The sequence below is a fragment of the Gordionus sp. m RMFG-2023 genome, chromosome 4, assembly GCF_954871325.1.
Source record: "Gordionus sp. m RMFG-2023 chromosome 4, tfGorSpeb1-WG-v2, whole genome shotgun sequence".
Classification (NCBI taxonomy): Eukaryota; Metazoa; Nematomorpha; class Gordioida; order Chordodea; family Parachordodidae; genus Gordionus; species Gordionus sp. m RMFG-2023.
In genome coordinates this window covers 30,098,188-30,114,100 of record NC_088778.1, presented here as the reverse complement: position 1 = coordinate 30,114,100, position 15,913 = coordinate 30,098,188, and positions in this window count along the sequence as shown.

Below are 15,913 nucleotides of genomic sequence, written 5' to 3'. Positions count from 1 at the left end.
CATCTAGAATAATATTACGCAAGCCTGAAGATTTTGTTTGTAGAAGGAACAATGGTTTGGTCATCTATTAGCGAAATCTCTAAGCTTAGGCAATATTTTCCTGCCTAAAATATTGAGTTAGCCGTTTTTAAAAATCGGCTCAAAACGAGCCGTTTAACAACACTAACTATATGCAGGCGCGTACGCAGAAATTTGGTCTGGGGGGGGGGGGGGGAAGGGGTATAATATTTTTTTAAGAAATATTATTGTTTTTTTTAATATCAAGCATAAATTTATTATGACTAATAACTATTTCTAATACACAATTTGAAATTAATGTGAATTATAAAAAAATTATATGTATAAATCGGCATATAAAAAACTATAAAATTATGTAAATTAAAAAATAATAAACAACTAAAAATAAATGTGAATTAAAAAATATAAAGTGAATATAACCGCTATAGGAATCACTTAAACCAAAATAGAAATTTGAATTTTTAGAGCCTTTAAATTTATATATAAAGTATAAAAAATTTAAATGTTGGAAAAATACACAAAAAGTTTCTTAGGAATAATTGTATTTTGTTTGCAATGTAAAATCCAATCTTCATTGGGATTGAGCTAATTTTTCAATTATCTCATCCTTGCTTGTCGTCAAATGCCTAGGAATATTTAAAAGTCCAAACCTTTCAATCTACTTTCAGAAGTTGTACTTCTTGGTATGTTTTTCGGAGACTTGCAGGCCCGGCCCTTGGGCCGGACGTTATTTTAATTTTTTTTAATATACCCGATCCCAAATTTTTTTTAAAAAAACACCCGGGCCGGGCCTAAATTTTTTTAAAAAAACACCCAGGCCGGACTGTCAGCCTATATTTCAAATCGTTATTATTAGCTATAATAATCAAAAATAAATATTATTTATTTTTAAAAAATCCGGGCCAAGCCTAAAAATTTTATTTTAAAAAAAGACTGGACGGCCTGAAAGTTTTTTTAAAAAAAACTGGGCTGTAAAAAAAACCAGGCCGTGCCTTGCAAATGATACTTCTGCAGGGCTCAGCTTCTCTTCTTAAAAATGAGTATGTTCTCTCATTAGTTTACTAATGGGAAGAGTTGCTAATATATATAAACCTTTTTAATATATTGGGAATATAATCAAAAATGTGTTTTGAATAATGCAGAGCATCCATAGCATTTTTTGGGACTATATCAATCATAGTTAATCTTATAAACATAGTTATTCAGCTAATAAGGCATCATAAGATACTTTAACATCTTCATATTAAAATTCCAACAAATATTATTTTTTTTCTATCACCATCTGAAAAAGGTTGGAAAGGCTTTGTGGAAGTTATATTACTAGATTGGTAAGTGCTGCAGGATGAATTAAAAAACCATTCATTTATTTGGGTTATAAATATATCTGTATCTCAGAACTCGTCTACTGATCCTATATTAATGTTTTAACGATGAGCTTGCCTGCTACAAGTCGAGGGAGACAAATATTTAACACGTATAGCTCTGCTTTTGACTCAACAATAACATAAAATATGAAATTATTCATCAACATTAGCCCTAATTTCCCTGAGTTCTAATAAAATGTTCTCCTTTATACTCATCTTCTTAATCAAGTCAAGTCATGTTTTTAAAAAGTAATACATAAAATAGTTGTATAATTAAATATACATTCTAATGAGAAAAAAAATTTGGAATAAGCATTGATCCAATAATTTTCTTGCTTCTGAGGAAATATTTCTTTCAGGCCATTGTGATATTTCAGTAATAGCAAATAATTGGCTCTTCTAACTCCATAAAAGCTGTTATTGCTTGATGGCGGAGACTCTATCTCGTTGGACAATATTGCAATTTTTTTTCCCTGTTGGACAAGAAGTTTCAAAATTAATTATTATTTGGCTAGAAATTTGAAAAAGGTAGATAAATATTACGCCACTTAAAATTTGAAAATAATAAGTAAATATTACGCCGGAAAACTTGAAATTGAAATTAATTGATAAAATAACTTATGAATGAATGTGATAATAAATGTAATTACATATTTAGTTAATATAAGATAGGAATAAATATTAACAATATAAATTAACATAAACAATAATATTTTTGAAAAATATATCCAGCATCTGCATTTTTTTGGTTTTTTTTGGTGAGGGGGATTTGTCACCCTGCCCCCCCCCCCGCTGCGTACGCGCTAGATTAAATAAAATACATATATAAATTGGGCAACTGTCTACTTTGAAAAGTGGACAGATTTTTCCATTTTTTTATCCATTTGCGTTAGTCCTCTATTCTATATAGTGGGCATTTATTGTGTTTTGTTTCATTTATTCATTTTTTTTAAATTTTATTATATCATTCTTTTAATATATATCAAATAACAAATTAATAAAGAAAACAAATATAACTAGTTATCGTTAATTAAAAAATTTTAGGTTATCAAATTTCTAAATCATCATATTTAAAGATGCGCTAAAAAAAATAATATTTCTAAAGGAACTGTTCACAATATTTATAAATCCAAGGAAGACATTATCAAATACCATTTAAATCAAACATAATATTTATACCAAAGAAACAACAAAAAATAAAATCTTATTTTATATCATAAATTAATTTCATATCGTTATATAGTGTTATCAAGTGACCCGGTTTTTTTTTAAAAAACGACCCGAATACAATTTTAACCAAAATTATATTATGTAAGCATTTTTATATATTATGAAATTATTTTATCATAGTTTTATATTATGCAAAATTTTATGTGTACATACATACATACTTATGATTTTGATGAATTAATAGAAATAAAAAAAATTCTTTTAAAATAGTTGAACATCTTCTCTATTTTTGCTAAAGAATATAACAGATGATAAAATGTTTTTTTTAAAGTAAAGAATCTTATAAATTTGTCAACCTTTTAATTTGGGCAAATATCATAGTCTCAACTAGTATTATTAAACGCCTCGTTTTGAGCCGATTTTTAAAAACGGCTAACTCAATTATTCCATCCATAATAATATTATGCAAGACTGAAGATAATGCTTGTAGAAGGAAGAAAGGTTTGGACATCTATTAACAAAATTTTGAGGCTTAGGCAATATTTTCTGGCTAAAATATCGAGTTAGCAGTTTTAAAAATCGTCTCAAAACAAGTCGTTTAACGTGCCCAAATTAGACATGTTTAACTATTTAAATATTTTCCACCTTATTATAGCATCTTAGTTTATAGTGATATCGATGCGAATCCAATCTCTATAAATTATTAAAATTTGTATTTGATATAATTATTTAGTTTTTATTTTTTTTTAAATTTCTAGAGAGCACCCCCCCCCCTCCCCCATTAGTAAAAAAAAAATAAATTTGATATGCATAAAATTATATATTTTCTATTAGTATTAATTTTTTTAGAATTTATAACATTCTTCTCTTTGGAATTGATTTAATATAATTTTTGAAATATCATTCATAATTTTTAAAATGACATATTATTATTATTTTTTATAAAACATTAAAAATATACAATTCTATTTAATATTTAACTTGACCGAAGACCACATTTTTTTTGTGACCAATTTTATTAGTGTTGTTAAACGGCTCGTTTTTAGCCGATTTTTAAAAACGGCTAACTTAATATTTTAGCCAAAAAAACATTGCTTAAGCCTCGAGATTTCGTTAATAGATGCCCAAACCTTTGTTCCTTCTACAAACAAAATCTTCAGGCTAACATAATATTATTCTAGATAAAATACTGAGTTAGCCGTTTTTAAAAATCGGCTCAAAATGAGCCGTTTAACAACACTAAATTTTATAATCAAAACAATCGGTATTTTTATTTTAAATTCTTATCTATATATCAATGATATATATACTATTTTATAATTATTAAATTTAACTTCTATAAGTATTCAATTATACTGACCTTTTATATAATATTAAATATAAATATTAGTGTTGTTAAAAGGCTCTTTTTGAGTCGATTTTTAAAAACGGCGAACTCCATATTTGAGCCAGAAAAATATTGCTTAAGCCTCGAGATATAGATGTCTAAAAATTTGTTCCTTCTACAAACAAAATCTTCAGGCTTGCGTAATATTATTCTAGATAAAATATTGAGTTAGCCGTTTTTAAAAATCGGCTCAAAACGAGCCGTTCAACAACACTAATAAATACAATATATTATTTTTTAACAAATAATTCAAATAACGTTGAATAATCTTATAAAATATAACAGAAATGATAAATCAACAAATGATTACTAAATTGGCGTTTTATTTATAAATTAAATTGGTAGTTTTAATTATACGTCTTTGATTTTTTTAATGTAATGTACTATTAATAAATTATATATTTTTCTAAATATTTTGCATATTGAGTGCTTTGCATTTCTCATCTACGGGCATAATTTTGTTTTAAAACCCTTTAGGTATATATTTTTCTCTTACCGGTCTCGGAGTTATATCTTTCTCATAAACGTTTCCCCTTCTAAAAATAATTTTAATAGATGAGTCGTCTTGATTATTAATGATGATTCTCCTGTCTTATTATCTGATCTTTTTTATATCATTTCATAAGGATGTCGTCCTGCGTCAATTTTATGTAAAAATTACGTTTTTAATGTTGTATCTTCGATGTTATATTTTTTTCACTAACCTTTCCCTCTAAAAATAATTTGGGAATTCTTTATACTCAAATCTATCATCATTATTTTAAGGCGGCCACATATAATCTTTGATATGCTTTAGTTTTACCTGATCCAAGATGTTTAGCATGTAAACCTTGTAGTAGCATGTAAACCTTGTAGCATTGTTTTTCATACGTTTTCTGGAAATACTATTTTATCTGACTTTTAAGGGTAATTTTTGTCTATAGTTCATTTTCTATTTTTTTATGGGTTTTTTTTACGAGTTCTATTTTTATAAAGAGGCCTTTCCTTGTTTTGTCGTCTATAACATATAATATATCTTTGTCACATTAAGTTTTTTGCTGCCATATTTAAAGAACAAAGCATACATTTGGATATTAAAAAAATATTTGACTTACTTATATAAATATTATGTACAATCAACGATGATACTGGATTAATGACACCATGCCTAAGATAAAACAATAATGACTGACCAATATGCTATGAATCAATCAAGTTAATGACCTGTCCAATCAAAAATAAACAATGATGATGGATTGATATAAAGCTTAAAATAGAATAATCCAATGATACTATGGATCAGTCAAGCTATGACCCACTAACTGTTAAGATTTAATTGGTCATGAAAAATAATAATGAGCTTAGGAACTAAAAAAGAATATTTTTAAAAAAATTTATCGAATTTATTTAAACATTTATTTGAATTATATCTATATCTATATTATAGTTTTCCGATGTCCTCATTACGTCATTGTGACGTCATATCATCGCTACGTAATTTATTTTTATTAATTAATTTATTTTTTTATAAAAGCAAGACTCAAATAAAAAGTATATCCTGGTAAATAATATTTATAATGTATAAAATTTTTTTTATTTATTTACTTTTTTTATAGGTGAAATATTTTTAGAAGAAAATCCAAGCAAGCATGACTCAAATAAAAAGCAACTATAATCCTGGTAAATAATATTTTTAATTTATGATATCAAAAATTAAATATCATTCAATTATTAATTCAACCCATATTCATTTTGAGAAGAAAGGGTAAATAATATTTTTTATTTATAAAAATGAGTTTTTACAAATCAAACAATCATACACCCTTATTTTCCAAAAAATAAGTTTTTACAAGGGCTAATATCAAAAAATAAATATCATTCAATTCTTTCAAGTAAATTAAATTATAAATTCTTATATTTTTTTTACATTTAGAATACATCAATTTTAGCTTCTGATGATATTCCCACTCTTTCTAGAGAGTTGAACCTAATATTGATTCCTCTTCAGGTTTAATACATTAATATTTTTAAAATTATTCTTATGTTTTTATTTTAGATAACAAGCCATGCTGATTAAGCAACTATTATCCTAGGTAAATTATTATTTTTTATTTATTAAAATGAGTTTTTCAAGGGTTGATATCAAAAAATAAATATTATTCAATTATTAATTCAGCCCATATTTATTTTGAGAAGAAAAGCAAAGTAAGGGTAAATAATATTTTTAATTTATAAAAATGAGTTTTTACAAATCAACCAATCATCATACACCCTTAGTTTACAAAAAATATAACATCAATAATTTAAACTTTCCCATTCCAGCTGCACACATTCAAAATTATTATAAATATTTATGAAAATAGTTTCAAAACACAAAAGATTAACTCTACCTTTTTTAAATAAAAATGTGGTATAAAACAAGGATGTGCCACCCCCCATTTTCAATCTACTAATTAGTGACATCACAAATACCAGTACAAAATGTAGACTGGCTAAGCTACGCCGACAACATATATATCTTTATTGAAGATGTCACTAACATTAATTATTTTAACAATAGTCTTAAATAATATGTGAAAAATCAACCTGATAAAAATTTTAAAAAACTATTCTATCTTTCCTTCCCTTTTAATTTCTTTTATTATCTTAACCTTTCTCAAACTTTTTAATTTCCTATTTCTTTCTTTTTAGCTTCCTTTCCCTTTTAATTTCCCTATTTTCTTTCCATTTACAATACTTAGTATGATATTTTTTATAATTTAAAAAAATTTATATATCTATTTTAAGCATCCAAGTATTTTTAAAGCTATCCGTTTTGCCGGACCGCACGATATGTCCTTTTATCTCTGATGAATATTTTGTCTAACTAACAGAAAAATATCCAAAGTACATTATTTTTAGTATTTAAGTAAATTAATATATCAATTTTTAAGGATCCTACTTTTTAAAAAGCTTGCCTTTTGTCAGATCCACAATTGCTCTATTATCCATGCTGATTATTTTGTATAACTCACCAAAAAATAAGTACATTATTTTTATTATAAATAATTTTATATAGGATTTTATATCTATCCAAAAATCGATATATATATTACAATATTTTTTTTATTCAATTAAAATTATTTATTTATTCTTAAGGATCCTGCCTTTTTAACAATACGCCTTTTAATTCATAGGAATTTTTTTGTATAACTCAATAAAAAGATAAAACGGGGTTTCTATCTTAAGGATTTCACATTTATTCCAAAACAAAATACATACTATGGTATTTATATTATTTAAATTATTCTATATCTATTTACAAGGTTCCTATTTTTTTTAATTTGCCAATTGGACTCTCCGAATGGTATTTTATTTTAATCCTACCATATAAAATTAACTTGAGAATTGTTTTGTTTTTACTTTTTAACCCCATCCTATTTCCTCTTTATAATTGTTCAAATATTGATATATCAGTCATTAATAATAAACAAATGCAAAATAAACCTTTAGAAGAACATGATAAGCGCAATGACATTAATACTATAGACTGTCGATCATGTTAAAATCATTGAAGTGGCAAAAATTGAATTGAGTAGCAGCCATTTTGTGTTTGGAGTTTATAAGTAGGAAACATATAATAATTTAATAAATTTCAGGTTTATTTTTATTATATATTATATTTATAATCTTATTTTTTTACTAGATGAATAAAAAACATTTTTAGAGCATTTATGGTTATACTGTTTTGATTATTGCCTAATGTAATCAAAAATTAAAATTAGATTTTAGGCAAAAATTTAACAGAACTGTACTTTTTCAAGGGCATAAATCAAGTATTATAAAAATATGTTATTTAACTTTAATATTTATAGGTCAAGGAAAAATTATGATGATTATTTGTAAGAAAAAACTACACTTTATACCATATACTTTTAGTTAGAAGTAAATAAAACATATACATATTATTTGTATTTATTATTGTAAAATTTTATAAGATTATTTTATTTTTCACAATATACATATTCATTATTAATTTTTATACTTTAGTGAATTAAATTTAAATAAATATATTTAGAAATGCATAGTTATAATTATTAAGGAATAACATAATTCAAAGCAAAATTAAAATATAAAAAGACTTATAAATTATAACCTCTTTTTATTTGCTAAAAAAATAAATACAAAAGAAATTATATTAAATTATTTTTTTATATAATTAAATATTTATCAATAAAATCATATATATTTAATTTTGTTTTTGGAGTAATTTCTAAAATTCCAAATCACATGTTAAATATTTTCATAGCAAATCTGACATAATAATTTTTACAAGAAAAAATAGGTTATTAATATAAGCTGCATCTTTAGATTTAATTCTGAATATTTAATTTGAGATATCATACTTATGAAAGGAAATTTTGCTTCCTGAACAATATTTTTGGTTACAGCCATATGCACTACAATATATTATCATTTTCTTAAAATATAAAAAATATATTAAATTATATAATAAATTTCAAATCATAATATATCTTTCCTCACTTTGATTTTTGTTATTGAATATATAAACATAAAATATTAAATTATTTCATATAAAAAATATTCATTCTAACTTGATAAGATATATATTTGAAAAATCTTAAAGATATTCATGAGGTATTAAAGAAAATAATATAACCTTACTTCTCTAGAAATAACAAAATTTTAAACTATATTCTTATTACTATACCGATTTTATTTTATATTGATTAGTCTATATAAAATATTAAAGATATTCATTAAGTAATAAACTGCAAATGTTTATAAAATGCTTTTTATTCATCTAGTAAAAAAGATAAGTTTTAAATATAATATATAATAAAAATAAACCTGAAATTTATGAAATTATCATATGTTTCTTACATAAAAGATCAAACACAAAATGGCCGCTACTCATTTCAATTTTTGCCACTTCAAATACATTAATCGGCAGTCTATATTATTAATGTCATAGGATAGGCTTGATAAGTCCCCAAAAAAAATTTTTTGATTATAGCCCCCCAACTACTAGAAATATACTTCTAATATTGATTCCTCTACAGGTTTACAGTATATTAATGTTTGTTTAATTTCAACAATAGTTAATTTATATTTGTGGTTGATTTCTTTATTTGTCTAGGCTAACCCAATCTTAATCCCTCACATTGTTACAAAATATGATGAATCTATTATTAAGATAAGCAAAGAAAAAAATGCCGATAAAAACGCCTTTCCCGTTCCAGAGTTACTGGTGGCCAAGATAATAAGGAACTGTGAACTCCTCTGGAGGTTTATTTTGTTTTTTATCTAATGTTTTATATCTATATGTTTATTTTATATTCACCCAGTTGCCTCCAAATGATATTTCTATCACCACTACCACAATCAGCGTCTACATGGCAGGATTTTCACTGGATGCAAACCCCCTTCAAAAACCTTTGTCTACCCCCCTAAAAATTTACGCCTCCTTCGGCGGAGGTGTTTTATTATTATTTTCACCTATTTATTTATTGATACTCTTTTAAAAGAATTTATAAAGAATAACTTAAATTAATCTATCTCTACTACCAACTATCGAAATTTTGTGAATATAAAGAATTTATTTTTTAGATAATAAATTCAAATAAAACCTACATTATTTACAATGAATTAATTATTATGGCATATGAGCTTGCTGAAATATCTAAACCTTTTAAATTACATTTAAAGGATAGTTTATTTGGAAAACAATGTGTATGATTGTTTATAAAATATAGATTTGGCCGATGAATTGCATTATATTAATACTATAATAAAAGTATTAATTTTTACAGCAATAAATTTTGTCTTATTTCATCTCAAAATTTAATAGATAACCCCCCAAAAAATTTATCCTAACCCCATTAAAGCAGTTTACCCCCTACCCTCTTAAAAAAATAGGATGCAAACTGTTCCTACCCCTCCCGCTCATGTAGACGCTGACCACAATCCCTATGCCACCTCTGCCTAAATTTTAACAAATATAAGCATTTAATTCCACTATCATTCACGTCACTAGGAGTTAATATAAATAATACTTTATCCGATTCCCTGAGGAATTTTCATGAATATTTAGAGGGATGTTCAAACGTGAATGTGTAGTGCGGCCAATTTCATTAACATTATTAATGGGAAAATATGCGGTAGTTTTGTCATGGCCTTTATAACAATACTTACGACCGTTTTATGGTTGAGTTAACAATGTCGTTTATGATTCTATTTTAGAGGGGGATACCAAAACTGACACTTTGGCAGAAATATCATTTTGCGTTCTTCTTTTACCAGTAGCCCATAGCCTCAGCTTTATCAGGAGGAAATGTGTTGTAAACTGCTTTGGTAATCCGTCATTATTCATTACTTTCACCTACAACCCTAAATGGGATGATATTATACATTAATTATTTCCTCTGCAGACGACTGCCCATATTTATTTTGTTGCTTTTTTCATCAAAAATTAAAATGTTATAAAGGATTTGCTCTTAATTTTATCAAAAACACAAAATAATAATTAATCCGCATCATTTTTTAAAAAAATTACTTAAATATATATAGCAAGAAAAACAAATTTCTTAAAAAATATATAAATAAATACATATAAGTTTCATTAGTATTGAATGACAGTTTTGTAATTTAAATAGATAGCATTTTTTTGTATTTAACATAAAGATATAGATAGCCCTTATCAAATTTTTTGATAAAAGGAGTTAACCCACTAATTGGTAAATCCGAGATTTCCCCTTCATGTGATGATAAATTATTTAGAAATTTAACTATCTCCGGGTTTTAGAAAAAGTTTTGAAAATTAATATGGGTTGGACTGGGCTTGAAAAATATTCCTCAAGATTAATATTTACTTGCACCTGACATGGGAATATCTTTTACAAATTATTATGGGCCGGGCTAGAAAAAAATTTTCAAAATTATTATGGGTTGAGCTAGGCTTGAGAATTTTTTTTTAAAATTATAAGGTCTTGGACGCTTAGAAATTTTTTCCAAATATTATGAGCTTGGACCTGGCTTGAAATTTTTTAATGTTAAATGTTAGTCTTATGTAATCAGTAATATATTTGCAAAGAATTTTAATATTGGGTAAAAGCTCATTTAAATATATTTTGACTCAAAAAATAGTTTCCACTCTCTAATGGGTTGGACTCAATGACAATGGTTGAACTTGACCTAAATGGGGAGGGGGGGAGGTTTAAAAATAATATAATTTAGATATGATTTTTAAATAAAAGGTAACATCTTTCTTAAAAAAACGAATAAAATTCTCATTCTCCGTCATTTTTGACCGGCTATCTACTAGTATATATAAATGCGCAAATTATATTCTTTACCAAAATTTGATTTCTCAAGAAAGGAGGGCGTGTTATATCTATTAATTTGCAAATGACATTTATCTACGTTTTGACAATATATTTGATAGAAAATTAATTATTGATTTTAATATTCCTTTGTTTCGAAAAGAATATGGAACTGATAATTTTAAATGTTACAAAAATATATGCAACAATAATATTTTTAATAGAGAATTTGATTGCAATTGTTAACATAGTGTAAATATAATTTATAGAATATAATAATTAAAATAGCCCTCCCTAATACAAATTTATATAGTTGAAGTAATAATTATACCTTATATTTAAATGGTCATTTGTTTATAATATAATATTATCTGTTTGTATATTGTTTAGCTGTTATAAATTAAATATTTAAATTGTAGCCAAATGTAAAAGTTAATATGGAAAATTTATATATTAAATTTCTTTTTGTTAAATAATTAAATATACTAAATTGATTTAATATTTATAAAAAGACTATATGAGATCACCAGTTAACAGATTATTTGTTTCTATTTCCAAAATACTATGGAAAATTACCTTGTAATCACATATTTTTTGATATAATTTGCATTATATTATCTGTTTTACTAAATATTCACATAATAGTTGTACTGAGCTAATCCCTATTTTAAATTACAATAATAGTCTTATTAATTTTTTAAAAATAATAACAAATCTATATATAATATATAATAGAATCCTAAAATAAATCGTTCAGGGGGCTAAAAATATTTTTCGTTCGATGAGATATTAGGGATCCATTAAAAATGGGGCTCGAGCCCCTGCGCCGTTTCCTAGTGACGCTACTGTAATTACGAGAACTAAGTTACCCAACAAATTTTTATCAAGGTGATATTTATTTTTTCCATTATTTTATACAACATTTAATGGACCTATTATGACAGTCTTAAATGGAATAGTTGTGCTAATATTTTATAAATAATTGTTAAATTACCATTTGATACTAAAAAATTATCGGTTATAAAACAACTTGATACAATATACCGATAATTTAACTTTGATATTCTTATACCTTAATATTATTTTTCAAAATAGAAATTATTCAAAAAATAGGAAATTTCATAATTGATTTTATAAGAGTCTGAAAAAACTTAGAATTTTAACAACATATTAGCCTAAATATATCTTTACACAAATATTTGTCATTTTTAAGTAAAATGTGATTGAATCTTATTTTTTAAAGAATCCTCAAAATATGAAATTTTTTTTTTAAAACTGTATATTTCATGTACATTTTATAGAATTATACGTATTTGGTAAATAAGTAAATTTCTAAATTATATATAGAAGACTCACAATGTTAGAAATACCTAAGCCATCCCCTTTGTTATTAAACAACTTGTAAAGAAATGTGAGGAGAATATACTTATGGGGATCGTTTGATGATATAATTTTCATCAAGCTTAAATTAAAGATAATTATAAATCTGTATCTGAATAGCTAGAGTTGAGATCTATTTAAGAAAATTTTTGATGATATTATGGGAAAAAGAAAATGATTATTTTCTATATATTTTATTTATAACTGTTAATAATTTAAATATGATCGTAATTAATCATAAAATAAAACTTAAATAAAATTTAACACGGTTATATATAATATTTAATAAAGTTAATTATAACTATCATGAAAGTGCTTTATCTTAAAATAACGTGTTTTTAGTGGGTATATTCTGAATCAAAATTTCCATCCCTTTTCCGTGCTGAAATGGTAAACTTGTACTTTAATATTTATGAGTATAAAATTTTATAGACGAAAGGAACACCAAGTTTTGGTAAAAAGCATATAAAAACTCACACCTTATGCAGAAGATGTGGGAGACGAGCATATCACATTCAAAAAAGGAGATGTGCATCATGTGCTTACCCACAAAAGAAGATGAGAAAATGTAAAATTTAAAATTTTAATAAATTACAATATCTTCCTATAGACAATTGGTCTCAAAAGGCTAAACGAAGAAGAACCACTGGAACAGGTAGAATGAGACATTTGAAAATTGTTCAAAGAAGATTTCGAAATGGGTTTAGAGAAGGAACTGTAGCCAAGTCTCAAAAGAAACGTGTTATATCAAAATAGTTTTATTTATATGTTTCAAATTTATCTTATTTATAATAATTGTACCATATAAAAAAATAAAAAGAAATTTAATTTGATTGTTTTTGAATATTATCTAAATCATATCATTAATTCATAATGATTATATAAGAATACAATATTAGAATATTACTTTTTTAAAATAATTTTACATTCTAATTAGACTTGTTTAGATTCATGTAGGTTTTGTCAAAACTTTTTATACTTAACTGTTTTTTTCTCTTAAATATATATTTCTTAAGTACAAATTTTAATAAAAAATGATATGACTAGGATTTGTAGACTAAATGTTAAATGTAATATTATTGTTTATTTAATTTTATACTTAACTTAATTCTGTTTTTATTTTCTTAAATTTATATATAATTCTAAAATACAAATTTTTAATAAAAATTTATACGATTAAGAATTGTAAACGATGTTAAATGTAATATTATTGGCAATTATTATCTAAATCATATCATTAATTCATAATGATTATAAAGTATACAATATTAGAATATTACTTTTTTTTAAATATTATAACATTCTAATTAGACTTATTTGTTTAGATTCATATAGGTTTTGTCAAAACTTTTTATACTTAACTTTTTTTTACTCTTAAAATATATAATTCTTAAGTATAAATTTTTAGTAAAAAATGATATGGCTAGGATTTGTAGACTAAATGTTAAAGTAATATGATTAGTTCTTATTTTCTTTAATTTATATATAATTTTAAAATACAAATTTTTAATAAAAATTTATATGATTAAGATTTGTAAACTATTTAAATATAATATTATTGGCATTTGAGTTATCGATTATATTTACTGTATATTTAAAGGAACTCTTGTTTATATTTGAGATTAAATTTCTTTCTTACTAAGATTGATAGCTCCTAATATTTTTAATATAGTCTTTTAGGCCATAGGAATGACCATATTATTTTTTTGTAAAGACCAAATATTTGTTTCATGATTGGCGTGTGATCTGCTTCAGGCCCAGGGACCTGGAGTGAACCGTAACGGTTAAACCATTATAAACCGTTATAAATATCTGTACCATAATCGTTACCGAGCCAATATAATAATTTTTTGAAGGAGTAAAAAGAACCTTTATAAAAAACAGTTAAACCAGTTCAGTTTTTATATTTTAGAAATGGAAATAATTTGAATATCCAGAATTATATAAACTTGCTCTTATAGTACTGGCACTTCCCACAACACAGGTTTCAGGGCTAAAATTTGTGTAATCACAAACAAAAAGGAATCCATTTATATTAGAAAATATATTACTTATACATTCAAATAATATATTTAAAAATGAGTTATTTTGAATCTTATATAATTTTTTTATATATAATTCATAGATGCTTATTATAAAAATAAATTAGAAGATGGTGTTACGTCAATAAAAAAAAATTTCTAATCGTAATGAACTATATATAAACCTTTATAATTAGCTGAACCGAATCGAACCTTTATAAATTTCTTCTTAAGAATCGTAACCATTATAATTTTTTACATACTGAACCGTTATAAATAACGGTTTGGGTCCCTGATCAGGCCTAATTTTTAATCCTGGCTTGGCTTAAAGTTTTTAAAAAAATTTGTCAGCCCTGGCTTAATTCCATATATTTTTTTATTTGTTCCCAAAAGCCCGACCTCAAATAAAAATTATATGTTTGACTGGCCTGGCACAAATTTATCTAAATATAGAATTAATTTTTTAGTATACAGAACGTTTTTGGTCATTATACAACTGCAAACAAAAAAATATTGGTATTTTATTTCAAAATGAGATTAGGCCAGCTTGGCCTAACATTTTTAAAAAAACATTCAGCCCTAACCAATTTATTTTGAAAAAGAGGCTAAGCTTGAATGAAGCTTATTTGAGATGGGTACAAGTTGAATCTATTTTTTAAATCTCACTCATTTCTAAACATGTCAATTTTCAAAGTGGTTTCCATATTTATTATTTTCAAACAAAAAATAATAATAATTGGTGGCTTTTTTAGCATAATATAAATTTGTATTAAATATTATTTTTTATTAACATTGAAAAAATGTTTGTTTTTTAAATATTTTACAAAAAAAAATTGATTCAACAAATTATTGTAATATTTGGAATAAAAAATTGTTTAAATATGCAACACTTAGAAAAAATGACTTGTTTGGAAGTTCTCAAGTATTTTTTCTTCTAGCAGAATAAAATCTAAATTAAAATAGCAAAATTTTTCTTAAATTTTTAAATTATAAAATAAATCAATTAATGTTGCTTGGGATATGGAATTCATGGAGGTTTCTGAATCTCAATTTTAAATCATTTACTGGGAAAATTTTTTTAAAAATATTTTAATTTGACAAGTAATGTGTTCCAGTGTAGAGCACGATTGTGTATTTGACTGTTCAAATATGATATGCCAATTGATCAATGTTTGACTGGTCAAATATGGCCAAATTCAAATAAATGTTTTTAAGACAATGTTACTCTTTTTTTCAGCATAATATCAGGAATGAATGTAAAGGAAATCAGTG